The sequence below is a fragment of the Gavialis gangeticus genome, unplaced genomic scaffold (assembly GCF_001723915.1).
Source record: "Gavialis gangeticus isolate Ggan-Ray unplaced genomic scaffold, GavGan_comp1, whole genome shotgun sequence".
NCBI classification, from domain to species: domain Eukaryota; kingdom Metazoa; phylum Chordata; order Crocodylia; family Gavialidae; genus Gavialis; species Gavialis gangeticus.
In genome coordinates this window covers 25,422,978-25,437,816 of record NW_017729029.1, presented here as the reverse complement: position 1 = coordinate 25,437,816, position 14,839 = coordinate 25,422,978, and the positions used below count along the sequence as shown (strand labels likewise).

Here is a 14,839-nt window from a genome sequence, read left to right as displayed (position 1 = left end):
GTTTGCTTGTAGATATACTCTCTCCCTCACTGCATTTTCTTGATGACCATACATTTTCCCTGCCTGAGGGCTGCGTTACACATTATACCATGAGCTACTCAAATGTTGATTGGTGTTGGTTCTAGCTCAAGTTTGGAGCAGTCATACAGTCAGGCCAGCAGAGGCTTGGAAGACTGAAAAGTACGAATTCCCCACTTCCATTTTGGGCTCCCCCCCTGCCTCCTGCTCCCCAGGGCTCTCTTAGTTCCCCTGCTTCCTGGGGCTCCACCTTTGCCTTTCAGGGTTCATCCCCACTGCCAGAGCTCCCCCCTGCCCACTTCCCACTTACTTGTGGCTAACTTCGCTGTCTCTCCTGGGGAAGCATGGAAAGAAAGGGTTAACCAACTTGCCAAGATCCCATTGCTGCTGCTGCCAGGCTGCTGCTCTTCTCTAGGCTGAGCCCAGTCCAGAGAGCAGTGGTTATGGCAGTGGTAACAGCAACAAGCCTGGAAAGCATGTTAACATTTCCCTGCCTACTCCCCCAGGATAGAGAGCACAGGCAGCCACAAGTGACCTGGGGTTGGGGGGATGCAGAGGGGCAATGAGAGGGTATCTGGGATGCTGTAGAGGGTAGGGAGTGGTGGTGGGCCAGATTGGGGCCAGCAGGGAAGGGAGAGTGAGTACAGTAGAGTGGCTACATGTTAGTGTAACACAAGTTGGGTAGCAAGGATCAGAGGTAATCCTACCCTGGAGTGACATACACAAAAATAACACATTTTGACTGCATCCTGGCTCTGCTGAAAGAATAAATAGTTGAAGTGCAATTATTCCAGCCTTATTTTCTTTAGAAGGTTTATTGTCTAAACTAACATCTGTCCTGAATGATTTTTCCCAATGTAACAGCTGCCCATATTTTGTCTTTAGGGTTTTCAGTAAAAAATAAAGGATATCGAATCTAGAATGTGCTGCTATTTTCAGTACAGTAAAGCCTTATAAGGAATAAGTGTTCTCATGAGATTTCTGGCTTGAAACCCTCTAAAAAGAGACAGGAACATAAACCTATTTTTTTAATTAAAAAAGAATCAATACCAGTTTTTTAGACAGTAATTTAGAATGTTCCTACTTTCTAGACCAAAACTAGAACAAACTATTGAAGTTATGAAGTTAATTCAGGCTACATTTGCCTTTAACCTAATTCTGTCAGACTGATTGACCTGAGACCCCCACTAATATATACGTATTACATATACATACATATGTGTGTGTGTGTGTGTGTGTGTGTGTGTGCGCGCGTGTATATTAGAGGGGGGGTTCTATATACCTGTGTGGGGGGATGTATGTGTTAATGTATATATTATTGGGGGTCTCAGCTTTAGCAGTTATACACTCTCTCTCTCTCTCTCTCTCCCTCTCTCTCTCTCTCACACACACACACACACACACACACACACACATACATACATATGCTACTATATTGTTGGGGGGGTCTCTTTAGCATAAGCCCTAAAGCTGTTTTCAAAATGCCTTAGAACTAACCACACTGACAGATTTCCTGTATTGTAGGGTTTAGATTTTGGTTACCAACAACATTCTATTTTTAAACCTATTTTTACTTCACAGTCAGTTTAACACTAAATTACATTTTGCAGTTGTTATCAAACCCAGGTATGTGTGTGGTGTTATCTCCTTCAGGGTAGAGCACTCTCCCTGACTTGGTCCAATCAATACTTTCCCTATCCTATTTTCCATCCTCACCAATCCCTTCTACAAGATTCAACTGCCTCAACACATTTTTTTAACAACAAGGCTGCTTGGTCCTGCTTCTTAACTGGCTTCTCACTTGGCATGGTCCAGCAGAGTTAATATTTATCCATTCCCTTAACAGTAGACCAGGCAGCTCCCATAAGCAACAAGGGCCCTGTCCACTTCTTTTCATTTACATTGGCTTCAGGATAGAGTCTAATCAAAGAACTCTACTGCCTCTACTACTAACATTGAGGTAAGTGAAGGAAAAGAAAGAAAAACAAACAAAAAAAAGAGGTATCCCTCTTGTGGTTTGAGGAAAGGGGTAAAAATTCCTTATGCAACTCCATATGTGCATAGGAAAAAATAATTTCCATCTGAGGATGCCAACCCCACCAGTGTGCCAGAAAAATAAGGATAAGCTTTAAAATGACAAGATCTTTAACTACTTCATTTGGACTTCCTTTGCATTTTTTCCCATTTGCCACAGTTCTTCTAAATAGAGCCAGTTTGGTTTTCTTGTAAATGTTGCAGAAGGCAAAAAAGTGTGAAAGCAGCACCCTTTGTTTAGGAATAGTGCATTACACAGCTGCTTTTTGGTCTCTTTCCTAAATAGTTGCATTTTGAACTTCTAACCTGCACAAGCCACATGGATTGCACCACACAACACCCAATTAGTTGAATATTAGTATACATTACCAAAGCCTTTTTAGGGCACTTGTAAACATGATGGTGAGACAATGTACACATGATGAAAATTTCCCTTTGTGTGGCTTAATTTTCAATTGTGTCATTTCATGGCATTTATACATACACACGTTTTGGGGGTTTAAAATTAGATCTCATTGTTATAAACTTAAAGCACATCCCAATGTAATATAGTTTGCAAAGTAGCTAGTTGTAACGATGTGGCTATAAATTTCTTGCGTACATGCAACTTCACTGAATTATGTGTACTGATCCCATGTGTCCACCAGGTGTCACTACAATTTGCAGGTATTTGTGTGTAATGAAAGTTTTAGGACAACAGTCATAGATGCAGAGCCCAACATGAATCAGTCTTCTGTTGACCTCTTTTTCTTACTTCATTAAATAAATAATTCAAAGAAACCATTTTTTGTTTGTCATTTCCTATTTCACTTGGTGTGGTGGCTGGGTGTCCCAGGGTGTGCTGGGTGGTGGAAGATCAGTGTGATCCCCATCTCTTTTGGAGATAGATCAGTGTCTGCTGTGTATATGATCCCTTTCCCCCCCTCCCTGGCTTGACCCTACCTGGTTCCCAAATGTCCCAAATGACCCCTCTGTCTGGCACCAAAAGTTGAGACACTTGTAGAGCATGACTGTTGTTCAAATTTTGCGCAGACACTACAGGGTCAGAGGGGGGTGACGTTCTGATTGTCCAGGTCACCTCAAGACCTTGTTAACTGACTGTAGCTTGACTGTCCCCCAAAATACCATTACTTCACTCACCACTTTTACATGAACCCAACAAGCAGTGTTCTGTGAACCACATCACAAAACTACAGAGTAGCCACTTTATGAATAGAGATGAGTTCTGTCACCATTAATAGTTTCATATTCATTTCCTCACCGGCTATTTCTCAAATTCACAACATTGCACACTATGTCATGCTGGAAGTGGTGTCTTGGCACATGTGTCACTGAGCAGCCTGGCACTGTTCCATAGTGTCCAGAAAGAGCATGCCTAAGAGATACACAGACTTATTACAGGTGCAACCTGTGCCCCCCTCCCTAGCTTGACCCTGTTTGGCCCCAAATGTCCCAGGTTCATAGATTCATAGGTGTTAGGGTCAGAAGGAACCTCAGTAGGTCATCGAGTCCAACCCCCTGCCCTGGACAGGAAAGAGCGCTGGGGTCAGAAGACCCCAGCTAGGTGCTTGTCCAGTCTCCTGTTGAAGACCCTCAGGGTAGGGGAGAACACACCTCCCTTAGAAGCCCATTCCAGATTCTAGGAACCCTTACTGTGAATAAGTTATTTTTAATGTCCAACCTAAATCTTCTCTCTGTTAATTTGTGGCCAGTGTTTCTAGTTACTCCAGGGGCTGCCCTAGTAAATAAAGCAGCTCCTATTCCCTGCTGCCCTACCCTGATGAATTTGTAGGCAGCAACAAGATCACCTCTCAGCCTTCTCTTGTGAAGGCTGAAGAGATCTAGGTCCCTTAGTCTTTCCTTGTAGGGCCTTGCCTGCAGCCTCTGACCATACGAGTGGCCCTCCTCTGAACCCTCTCAAGATTCTCTGCATCCCTCTTGAAGTGCAGCACCCAAAACTGGATGCAGTACTCCAACTGTGGCCTGTCCAGTGCCACATAGAGGAGAAGCACCACCTCCCTGGACTTGTTCATCATGCATCTGCTAATGCATGATAAAATGCGGTTAGCCTTGTTGATCACTTCATCATATTGATGACTTATGTTCATCTTGGAATCAGCTATGACTCCAAAATCCCTTTCTGCTGCTGTGCTGCCAATAAGGTCATCCCCCATCCAGTAAGTTTGTTGGTGGTTCTTTTTGCCCAGGTGCAGCACTTTGTACTTGTCTTTGATGAACTTCATCCTATTTCAATCTGCCCAGGTGTGCAGGGTCCCCTCCCCAAAGCTGACCTACAATTCCAAGAGGGTGGGCACTTTTCCTGGTTCACACTGATGACTCAGGCTTGAGGCACAAGCCAGACCCAAGGCTTGTGAATGCCCCATGTTGTGAAGGGGGTAGGAGGGCTTCCAGAAGGCTGGTCAGTCTGTCAGCCCAGGGCCTCCAGGAGCAGTGTTTTCACACATGGGCCACTGTTTAGCTTCATTGTGTAGCCTGCTGTTGTGCCATGCATGGACAGGGATTTTTTTGCAGTCAGTCTTTTGCAATAACAGGGGAAGTAAGCTCTGGCCCTGTTGGGTGTTTTAGGCTCTGAGCAATTAACACCTAATAGGAGTTCAATGGGTCCCTAAAGTTTGTTGGACTACTTTGTCCTTTGAGAGCTTCAGAGGAGGACTTCTTGGTAGAACAGCTGAGAAGCACAGACACCAACATGCCATTGACATTCAGCCACCCACCCCAGATATAGATTCCAAGGGATCCTGAAGGACCTCAGCTGCAGCAAGGAGGCATGAGCATCCTCCCATTTCCACACACCCCCACCTCTCCCCACATTCTTATCCCACATATCACTGTACCTTTCCCCGCTCCTGTTTTGACCGTGACAGTGGTAAGGATCCGACCATGCACCGTCTCCCCACAAATGCTCCCCTACTTTACAGTTCCATCCAAACTCCGTTTGACCTCACCCACATCGCTCCCACCCGAGCCCCTCACCCAGCCACCACAACATCAGGAACTGGAGCTGGAGGTAGAAGTGGTAAGTCTGCCATTGCAGGGAGGGGGGGAGGCTTGGACATATGGTAATAGGGGAAACCATGAAAGTATAGGGTAGGTAACGTGGGCTAGATAGGAATATGTCAGGCTAACTGCCATCTCTTTTCCAATTGCCCTCCAGCTGTGCATCACCTGAGGCCTGCTAAGGCAGTGACACAGACCCTTGAATATTCAGCCACAACAGGTGCATAGTGTTGGCTAGAAAATAATATTTAGAGGTTTGCTTTGGGAAATTGGCTTACAGGATATATATATATGCATTAGAATAATGGTTATAGCAACAAGGGGTAATTGATTTTTTTTTAAAGCCTGAATTTCATGCACAGGTTTCTTAGCCTTCAGAAGCAGACAGGGTGTCTAACCTGGGCAGACAAACAGCAAAGCCACACATCCTGGGTAAATGAAAACATTCAAACTTTATTTTATAACAGAGATAGGCCTGGCTCCAGGGCTTCAGGGCCATAGTGTCTGCTTGCAAAAAGCCTTAAGCTTTCCAGTTTTGGGGGAACAGACCAAATTATTAGGATACCAGTAAAGCCCCAAATTAGGATGTAGGCAGTGTGATGGCCACAGGAAGACCAATCAGTGATAGCCACAGATCAAGGGTCATCAAGAGTCATCAGGAGTCACCAGAAGAAGAAAGAACACAAAAGGAAGAGTTTTCAAAACAGCAGGGGGAACAGTTGGCATCAGCCCCTGACCTCTGAGGTTGCTGACATTGGACACTCAAGCAAAGAACCTCAAGGCGGTGTTTACATACTAGCCAGACAGATTACTCAACTTGTGTATATTCTGGGACTGGGAAATTTGAGTAACGTATGTTGTACTTGCTTTGCCTGCATTGCTTTTATTTCCTATCACTGTGTATCAAGTGGCAGGGGTTGTGGTTGATCTGAGTGTTGTGCTAGCCTGGAGCAAAGGTATCAGGGCTGGGTCGTGAGTCCAGTGCCAACACATATATATGCCCAGAGAAATATTAGGAAAATCTCCCATGGAAGATTCCATACCCTATAAGAGGAGGTGAGGAAAGTGAGTTTGAGAGTATGGCGAAACCCCACATCCTTTTTCTTCCCTTGCAGCATAACTGTCATTTGCTTGCTGAGTCAAGCAGTGATCCCTCCCATTCATCAGAAGAGGGATGCCCCTGCTCTGCTGGGACTCATGGTGCAGCAGGAATAGAAGAAATCCATTTTTTGAGAGGGCAAAAACTTTTAAGGAGCTATTTTACAACTTTCTTTTTATTTTTTTCTTTGTAGTTGTGGGGTAGAGGAGTTTTACATGTTCTCTGTTTTGTTGTATTGGCATTAATTATATTTGAATTATAAATAATAATGGGGTAGGGGAGGGGTCAGAAGAGAAAAAAGGGGCCTTGAGCTCAGCTTGTGCATGCAATCTTGCCCAGATGCCTGCAGACCATGCAGGAAGGAAGTGGCACATCCCAACAGTAAGCTGCATGCCAGTGTCTGCAGGGCTAAAAAAATCCATAGCACAAATTCCCAGACTTTTTCCTGCTGGCAGGGGGCAATCCCTGCTGCTCCCTGCTGCCTCATGCTGCATCTTGCAGAGCCCCCCATAGCCCCAAGGCTGCTGCAGGAGCAGTGAGTCTCAGGGCTTTTCTTGTTTAGGTCTAAATGCTTCTTTTCTGGTCACAAGATATGCTGAGTGCCTCTTTTTAGAGCAGCAATCATCCTTAACTCACTTTATTTACCGCATTTCTTTTATTTTCAGCTCTAATTCCAATGCCACCACCAAAGACACACAGGTAACCAAAGCAGGCTGTAGCCAATGCAGGAACCGACAGGCTACTGATTGCCCTCAGGGAATGTACATGCACAGGGGATGTGAGCAGTGGCTGTGAGAGCTGGTCAGACAGGTCCATCATGCTATGGGAAGCATCATGGCTGTCCAGCATGGCAGGAGCCATGCAGAGTCCAAAAGGCATTCCGAGACCCAGCAGGACCAGCAAATAGTAACGGGCATACTGGAAATGATTTTGTGCCTGGTAATCATCAGCCCTGGCTGGCCCTGCACCTGCCCCTGTACCTGCCCCTTCCAGGGAGCAGCAACAGCGGGCACAGATTGGCATTCTGCAATCCAATAGTTCTCTGTCAAGCTCTGAATGAAAGTTCAGCTAAGGGCCAGCTTCTTTTAGTTAGAATTGATCATTGATTTTTTTTTTACACAATTCAGGTGCTGTTATAGTAAGAGGGACATTATAGTAATTGTTATAGTAATGGCACTGTTATTGTCATTGTGTCTTTTAACTATTCATCCACTGTTATAGTAATTCATAGTAGTTCATACTGATTATAAATTGCTATCTTAAAGGAATTGTTTGTGGTTTGTTTCCTTTTTACATTTTTTGTTGGTTGTAAATAAAGGTATCTACTTGATTTTCTGGATTTCTTACTTTACATTGTCTTTTTTTAAGAGGGGGACTGTGGATGGAGGGGTGTTGCTAACTTGTGGAAGGTTGGAGGGAAGTTGTTTGTTGACCTCAGGTTAACATGATGCTGGTCTCTGGTCACAATAATCAAATCTCAGGACTTGAAAGGCCCAGCTTCTCCACTGTGTCCAGATGTTGGCCCTACCCAGGTAAGAGACAGAAGCCTTTTGCACAAGTTTGCAACATGACAGAGATAAGATGGTCTGCACCAGGGGCCCTGCACTGCCCAACCTCAGATCAGAGGTCATCAGTGTGTGGGTGCCCAAGTAACATTGTAACCTGTCCAGATGGGTGGGGCTGTGCCAGGTGGCCACCGGCTGGGCCACCTGTCCCTGCTCAATCCCTTGGAGTGGGTAGACTGCTGTGCGGCAGCTGCAGGAAGCCTGCCTGCCTTTCCCCCTTTAGAGTGCTGCAGCAACAGATCCCGTTGCTCCCCCCCATCCTGCAAGCCAGCCACTATGTCCCCACTGCCATGCTGCCACACAGCCTATGATGCCTGGGCTTGGGGCATGTGGGCTCCCAGACAAGTGGGGCAGGGGGTGGCTATGCTCCTGCCCTCCCTGCAAGCAGCCTCTCCAGGTAGGCTCAATGGGGCCACCACCCCCCATTCCATTGCTGTGCCCCTAGTGTGCCCCTGCAGCACCCCTAGTGTGCTCCTGAAGCATGTTGCCCAGCCAGTGCACAATGATCTGTTTTTGCTGGCGGAGGGGTGCCTGAGCCTCTAAGAGAGGGATCACTATGCTCTGACCAGAGTCACCAGATGTTTTCTACCCACAACTGAGAGCAGTTATACAAACATTTGAATGGAACCTTTTTGTGTAGGTCTGATCTGCAATTTGTTCATCCCTATATAGGTCTGAACTGTGTCTTAGTACTGGCACTTATGCCAATCTACTCAAATGACCTTTCCTAACAGAACACCATTGAAATCCATAGTCTTCCCAATTTTCCCCCAGATGCACCCATTGTCTAGAATGATAGGTCTTAATGGCTGTCTGCCAATGACACCTGCAATTCACTGTCTGCCTGCAATGCAGCTTGATTGAAAGGAATTGCTTCCCGCCCTTCAAGCACCCTCCCCCTTCCCACGCCTCCACACCACAATGTCCAACCTATCTGTCACTGAACTATGCTCCTGGGGGTCTGGGTGGGGAGGGCTGGGAAACTGAGGTTCTTTGAGATACTCTTCTTCTTTGTGCCTTTTTTTTTATCACTGAGCGCTTGATGGACCCCCCCCCCAAAAAAACCCCCAAGTTCTTACAAGATAGGCAGTGCTAATGGGACCTATTTAGAAAAGGGCATGGTGACCACACACCCACCTTTCTTCCCCTGGCTTCTGCTGGATTTCAGGGAATTACTCCAGTGAAAATTCATGGCAGGTCTTGTCATTTTTCTGCTAGGCACTATGTTCTGCACTTCTGTGTGGATGACAGGTTTCTAGAATCATCTGACACCCCCAAGTTTTTACTGGAAGGGTGTTTACAGGAACCTGAGCTGTGTAGCTTAGGAACTGCAATTTAAAGAACATGACTTTTATAATGCTAATGACCCTATTCAATAGCCCTATCTAGTCAACCCCCCAAGCACAAGCAAGAGGTGCTCCAAGGAGACAGTTTGCTATAGAACCAGGGGGCTGTGGGTCAGGAGAGAGGGGCACTGGGAAGGCTGGGGTGCAGGGTGCTGTGATAGAGGAGAGGTACCTGCAGGGCTGGAGATGGGAGGCAGGGTGCTGCAGATCAGGAGTCAGGGGCATCAGCAGGGCCTGGGGTAAGAGGGTTATGGGCAGGGCCTGGGAGGCAGGGGCCTGAAGTTTGGGTGTGGGGGACCCCAGGAGGGCTTGGGGGTACAGAGGAATGTGGGTTGGGAGTGAAGGGCCCTGGAAGCTGGCACTGCATAGGGGGTGCAAGGCGATGGAGGGGTGCTTCAGAACCCCTCCCCCTCCCCATGCCCTGAATCAAAGCAAGTCACAATCCCTATGTGGCCCTCAGGTGAGGAGGTGTCCTGGGTCTGGCTGAAGGGCTGCACAACCTTGGTGGTGGGTTGTACTCTCAGCCAGTCCATCACATGACAAAAGCCTGCTGTCTCTTTCCCACAAGCTCCCGCAGTAGGAGCCCAGATGCCTCCAACTAGCCCTGCATTGTGGGGCAGGAGAGCAGGAGAATCTCAGCTCGGACCCCCTGCACACTTCCCCCGACCCCCCTCCTGCTGGCTGTCCTGAGCACAGCCCAGGGCTGATATGTGACCGCCACACACAGGGGCTTTTTTGGCTCAGACATCCAGTCCCCTATGCAGGGACTGGGACCCCCTGTAAGATAATGCAGGGAGTGCACCACAACCCTCCAATACAGACAGAAAGCCTTCCCAATATGCATGAAGTCCCAACAAATAAGCATGGGAAGATATATATAAGAAATTAATGGGGTGATAGATTTTTGCGCACATATTATAATGTGTGCTGTTCAAATGCAACAAAAAACAAAAAGCAGATGTACACATGAAATAAAGGTTACTGGATGACATAGTAAACTGAAAAATAAGGTGAGAATAAAGATATGAATGAAGGAATAAAAATAAAATAAGCATAGTTTTTTTTAAAAAGCTTTGGTAAAAAAGAAAAAAATGTGTAAAAATTAATTAAATTAATTACATTAATTAAATGACACAAATTATCTAAATTAATAAAAAAAGCACAATTTTGGGGATCTGTATATATCAGTGTGCTGTGAGCTATAGATGCCCCCTGCTGTAATTTAGTATGAAGAGTTCAGGGGGGTGGATTTCTTTGCGGTGACAACTGCAGTAATTTACTGTGAATAGTGCATGGAGCATTTTATGAGATTTCTGAGAGATCATGTGTACACAGTGGTGGAAAAAATTAAAACCCACCATTTCAATTTAGGGGGCATAGCATGAAACCCTGAGGACTAAACCCCCATCACTTGTTCAAGCGGCCATATGCTTTGGTCCAAATCTCTTTGATAAGAGGTTTGATTATTTGCCAATTGCCAGGGAAGGGCAGTTTTATTGCATTTTCTGATTCTGCATAAAGTGGTGACAATTAGATTGTATGGGTAGTAATTTTAAATTGCTAAAATGTACTGAATGGTCTTACAAGAAAAAGACAAAAAACAAAACAAAAAAACAACAACAACCCCCCACAATAATGCATTCTAGCTGCAATGATCCCAACATGGAGTTGCTCTCTTAAGATCTATTGTTTTAGAACACATTATAAATGCATTTATTTTTAACACCCTGTAATCTTTAAATGCAGTGCAAAATAATGGGCCTTCAATTTTCTTTATCATCCTATATCCTGTTTCCAATCCAAGTGCCTGGAAAAGGAATTTCCAAACTGAAATTTGCACAAACTCCAGAAGTTTTAGCTTTGGATTAATCCTAAAAGTGCATGTCTGCCTTTACTACCCTGGCCTATGTATCTATTAGCTAGAGCTCTTCTCATGAAATGTCTGGCACTTCCTGCTTGCAGGTGAATGAGACATGATGAAAGAACTTGGTTTCCAAGGAATTTCTTCACGTTTCATAGAGTCATTAATTTTATAAAGTATATTAAAAAAATCAAATCTAAAAACAACACTAGACAACATAATAGTGCAGGGCTGTAGCACCATTTCAAACACTTTGGAAGGGTTTTAGCATGATATTATAGCTCTGCTTTTTCATCTTTCCTGGAGTTTAATTTAAATTTTCTTTTTTCACCAGAAAAGAAAAAAAATGTTTTGAGATTAGGATAGTACTTTACATTTATCACTAATCATGAGTGAGTAATTATTTACGAAGAATCAGCAAGACTCAGAAAACAGCTTAGGGTGTTTGATCTTTCTTGAGTGAAATAGGTAGGCTTATTTCTCTAAGGTGTACTTGTGATCAGCTCTTTCTGGGAAATGAGGATTGAAGGGTAAGAGAGAAGATAAATTATATAGAATAGCAGATAAAACTTTTAGGAAAGTGAAATCTGCAGCTTTTAAAAATTATTTGTAACTATCAAGTCAAGAGAGCATTTTCTTTCACAGCAGATAACAAGAAGACTGTTTGAAGAGAGAATCTTTTTAAAGCTAAACAGGCATTTCAGAGGAAGAAACAGTTTCTAAATCTGTGAAATTGAATGACAGATGTAGCATAAAAGTCCCAAAATATTTCTCGATAATTTGCTTGAAGAACTGGTCTCTGGCATTTAGCAGTTTGACATTTGGAACTCACTAGTCAGATGGACCTTTGATTGACAATAACCAACCTAGATAACAATGAACATGCAATCAAGAAACATATATTGTAACTTATCATTTGTAACTCATTCCCTTCTTTTTTTTCATATCTTCTAATATTGCCTGAACTTTATGTCTATGTGCCAGTGTTACCTAAGACCTGACAGGAAGGCCAGCTCAGGCAGGAGGACATTAATCTAAAATTAAGGAAACTCTCAGTTCATCCAAGAGTCTCCAGTGTTTCAGTTCCCCTGAGCTATAACCCTGTACGTGTAATATCTAAATAATTTTCCCTACATCAATGGTGGGTTGAAAGGATAAAATTCATTGTTGATGAGTACAAGGTGCCTAGGGGTACATCTAACTATAAGAGAGAAGAAATTCAGGTGTCTAACATTCCTCCCAGGGGAAAGTCCAAAAGGTAGATGGTATAAGCAGTTTTAGGAGATGTCCTGAAAGAAATATATCAGATATCAATAAAACCTACCATTTAGCAGGGAAGCTCACTTTCTTCCTTTGGAGAAAGCTTGGGAATTAGGAAATAAAGAATTGTTCTGAGATGCATCCAACCATATCACTGGGGAACAAGAGATCTTCCCCTCATTATTTATAAGGGCTCTTGTCACATAATTACCATGTTATTTCCAGATAATTGTTACTGCAGTGTCAGGATACCAGCTGATGGTAATTCATTTGTTTATTGCCTGGTTGTCAATAGTCTGAAAAAATATGTTACAATTTGTCTAAATATTCTGACAACAACAGGGATAGAAGGACAGATGTTTGGTAGAGGTTTCAACATGACAACAGCTCTTCTGAAAAGGAAAGTTCTACTTAGAAATTAACTGATATGATGCAATGCTAGAGTGTTGGGAAAAACAAACAAACAGAATTAAGTAAATTAAAGCTTTCATTTTTAAGCCAGCACAATATATACAGAAAAGAAAAAAAAGAGTGAACTGGGACAACTTCTAATAAAAAAAACAGAAAAAGAAAGTAATGAAAGAAAGCAAAGAAGAAAGGAGGCAATAAAGAAAAATATTTGGGCAAATGATTATGTAACCAGGAGTCTTCCATCTCTGGGTAACTGGATCACCTAAGAAAAAACTAGGAGTGCCCTAAACTCATTATTGTCACCTTGCATTTGTGTGGTACATTATAAGAAAGGAGCTAGTGATCTTCGTCTAGCTCCTACTTGACAAGTAACGTATCACATTGGGCACTAATTGCCATCTTGTTTGGCAGTTTCAAAGGTGACACAGGGACTGAATAGGCATGGAGGAGAGACCAGACTATTTTCTCACCTCTCAAAGACAGCACATTCAAGACAGTGCTGTAACAGTCTGTAGGAAAGGATGCAATCTTACCTTGACACTAGCCACATTGTCAAGGTCCTGTGGAAAGTGACAAGCTTTCATCCCTTAAGATTGTTTATGATTCATTAGGATCTGATACCTTTCAAAAATATAACATTTACCTAAAAAGTTTCATCTATACAGGAAAACAATGGCATATATTCCAGACTAGAACACAGTAACTAGATCTCTATTACCTTGAAGCCTGGGCATTTTCACTTCCACATTCGTTTAATAAGTGTTTTATTATTACAAAAAACAGAATGTTACTTTTTCAGAAACTCCACAAATGTATATTAAAAAATACACATCTTTCTGACTTAAGTTGATAAAACAATCCACTCTGTAAATAAGGTGTCTTTTTTTAAAGAAACCTATTGGGTCATCTTCACACAAGATTTCTTCAGGAAAAATTGCATGAAAAAGCAAATAATTTCCAGAAGGTCCAAGTCTTAAAGTTGTTTTATACATTTGTTTTCTGTTTTTCTAGTGAGCAAAAAGAATTACTTGGCACAACAGCATTAAATAAACATGGAATGAACCACTGCAAGTTTTCTAAGTAATTTAGGGCTAAATCTCATATCACTTTACATAGCCACATAAACACAATTCGGGTTCTATTTTCACTTGTGGAAGAACAGGATCTCCCTGTTACCACCTTCCCTCCAGGAGGTGTGCATGTAATAGGGAGAAGGAAAAACCTCGTATCATTTAACCCAGTAAACTAGTAATTAGGGTATACTCCTTAAACAGCAGATCTGGGTGCAGAACCTTTGCTCCCCCACTTACCCAGATGGATTTTGAGCATGCTTCTCCCACTTCCCAGCCATGGAGGTTGCCATATGCAAACACCAGGCAATAGACAGGCATTGGCCAAGTCACTCTCCAGCCTTAATCCTGAAGTTCACCACTCGTCAGGCAAATAGAAAAGATAGTTGGGGCTGGGAGAAAAAAAAGTTAGAAAGAGGTTGGCTCAGTGACAGTAGCCTTACTAGGGTAGGTCAAGCAGGACATCAGCTCTGGTCATTGATTTAGAAGGGATGATAGCTACATCTGGCAGTTCTTGACACCCTCACTCTCTTATGCTCATCATAGCCCCCCTACTCTCCAGAGCTCTTTGACATCTCTTCACAGAATTGCTGTATGACTCTATTCAGTGAAACAGCCTGGAAGAAGGATGGCTCTGACTTCTGGCCCTTGCCCTCATAGGACGCATCCAAACGAGCTGCAAGTCATGTGCAGGAATGAGAAAGTGTTCCTTGCACTGTAAATTTGCAGCAAATCAGACCCCTGGATATCCAGGGGTCAAAAAAACCCACAGACAAAAAATGCAGGGCAGGTCATGGTCCCAGACTATGCCCTGAGGAAACCAGAGGCTGAGTCCTCCACAGAGATGCTCTGGCTACCAAAGCATCTCTATGGTTGGCCATCACCCTGGTGTTAAAGAACACTGCCTGCCAGTGAGGGCAGGCAGTGTGCCAGCAGCAGGGAGCTGGATCCAGGCTCCAGTGCCAGTAAGTAAGGAGTCAGGGGGGTTGGAGGAAGAGGGGGAGGAGCATTAGGGGGACCCCCAATGGCCCTGCTGACTGTCCCAGCCCCCCAATCCCTGCCCAGCCCCACCCCCTCTCTGCCCCCTGAGCCACTCCGATAGCTGCCCCAAACAGCCCCACACTCCGTCTGCCCCCGGGCCCCCCCAATACTTGCCC

The 14,839-nt window shown here is 44.1% G+C and overlaps 1 long non-coding RNA gene across 1 annotated transcript in view; it reads right to left on the bottom strand.

The window, feature by feature from the left end:
• Positions 1-4,170: 4,170 nt before the first annotated feature.
• LOC109300403 overlaps positions 4,171-14,839 on the bottom strand; it is a 26,473-nt gene continuing 15,804 nt past the window's right edge. Inside the window, exon 3 of the long non-coding RNA XR_002098200.1 lies at positions 4,171-4,279. This is a non-coding gene — a long non-coding RNA (uncharacterized LOC109300403). The remainder of the gene's footprint in view (positions 4,280-14,839) is intronic.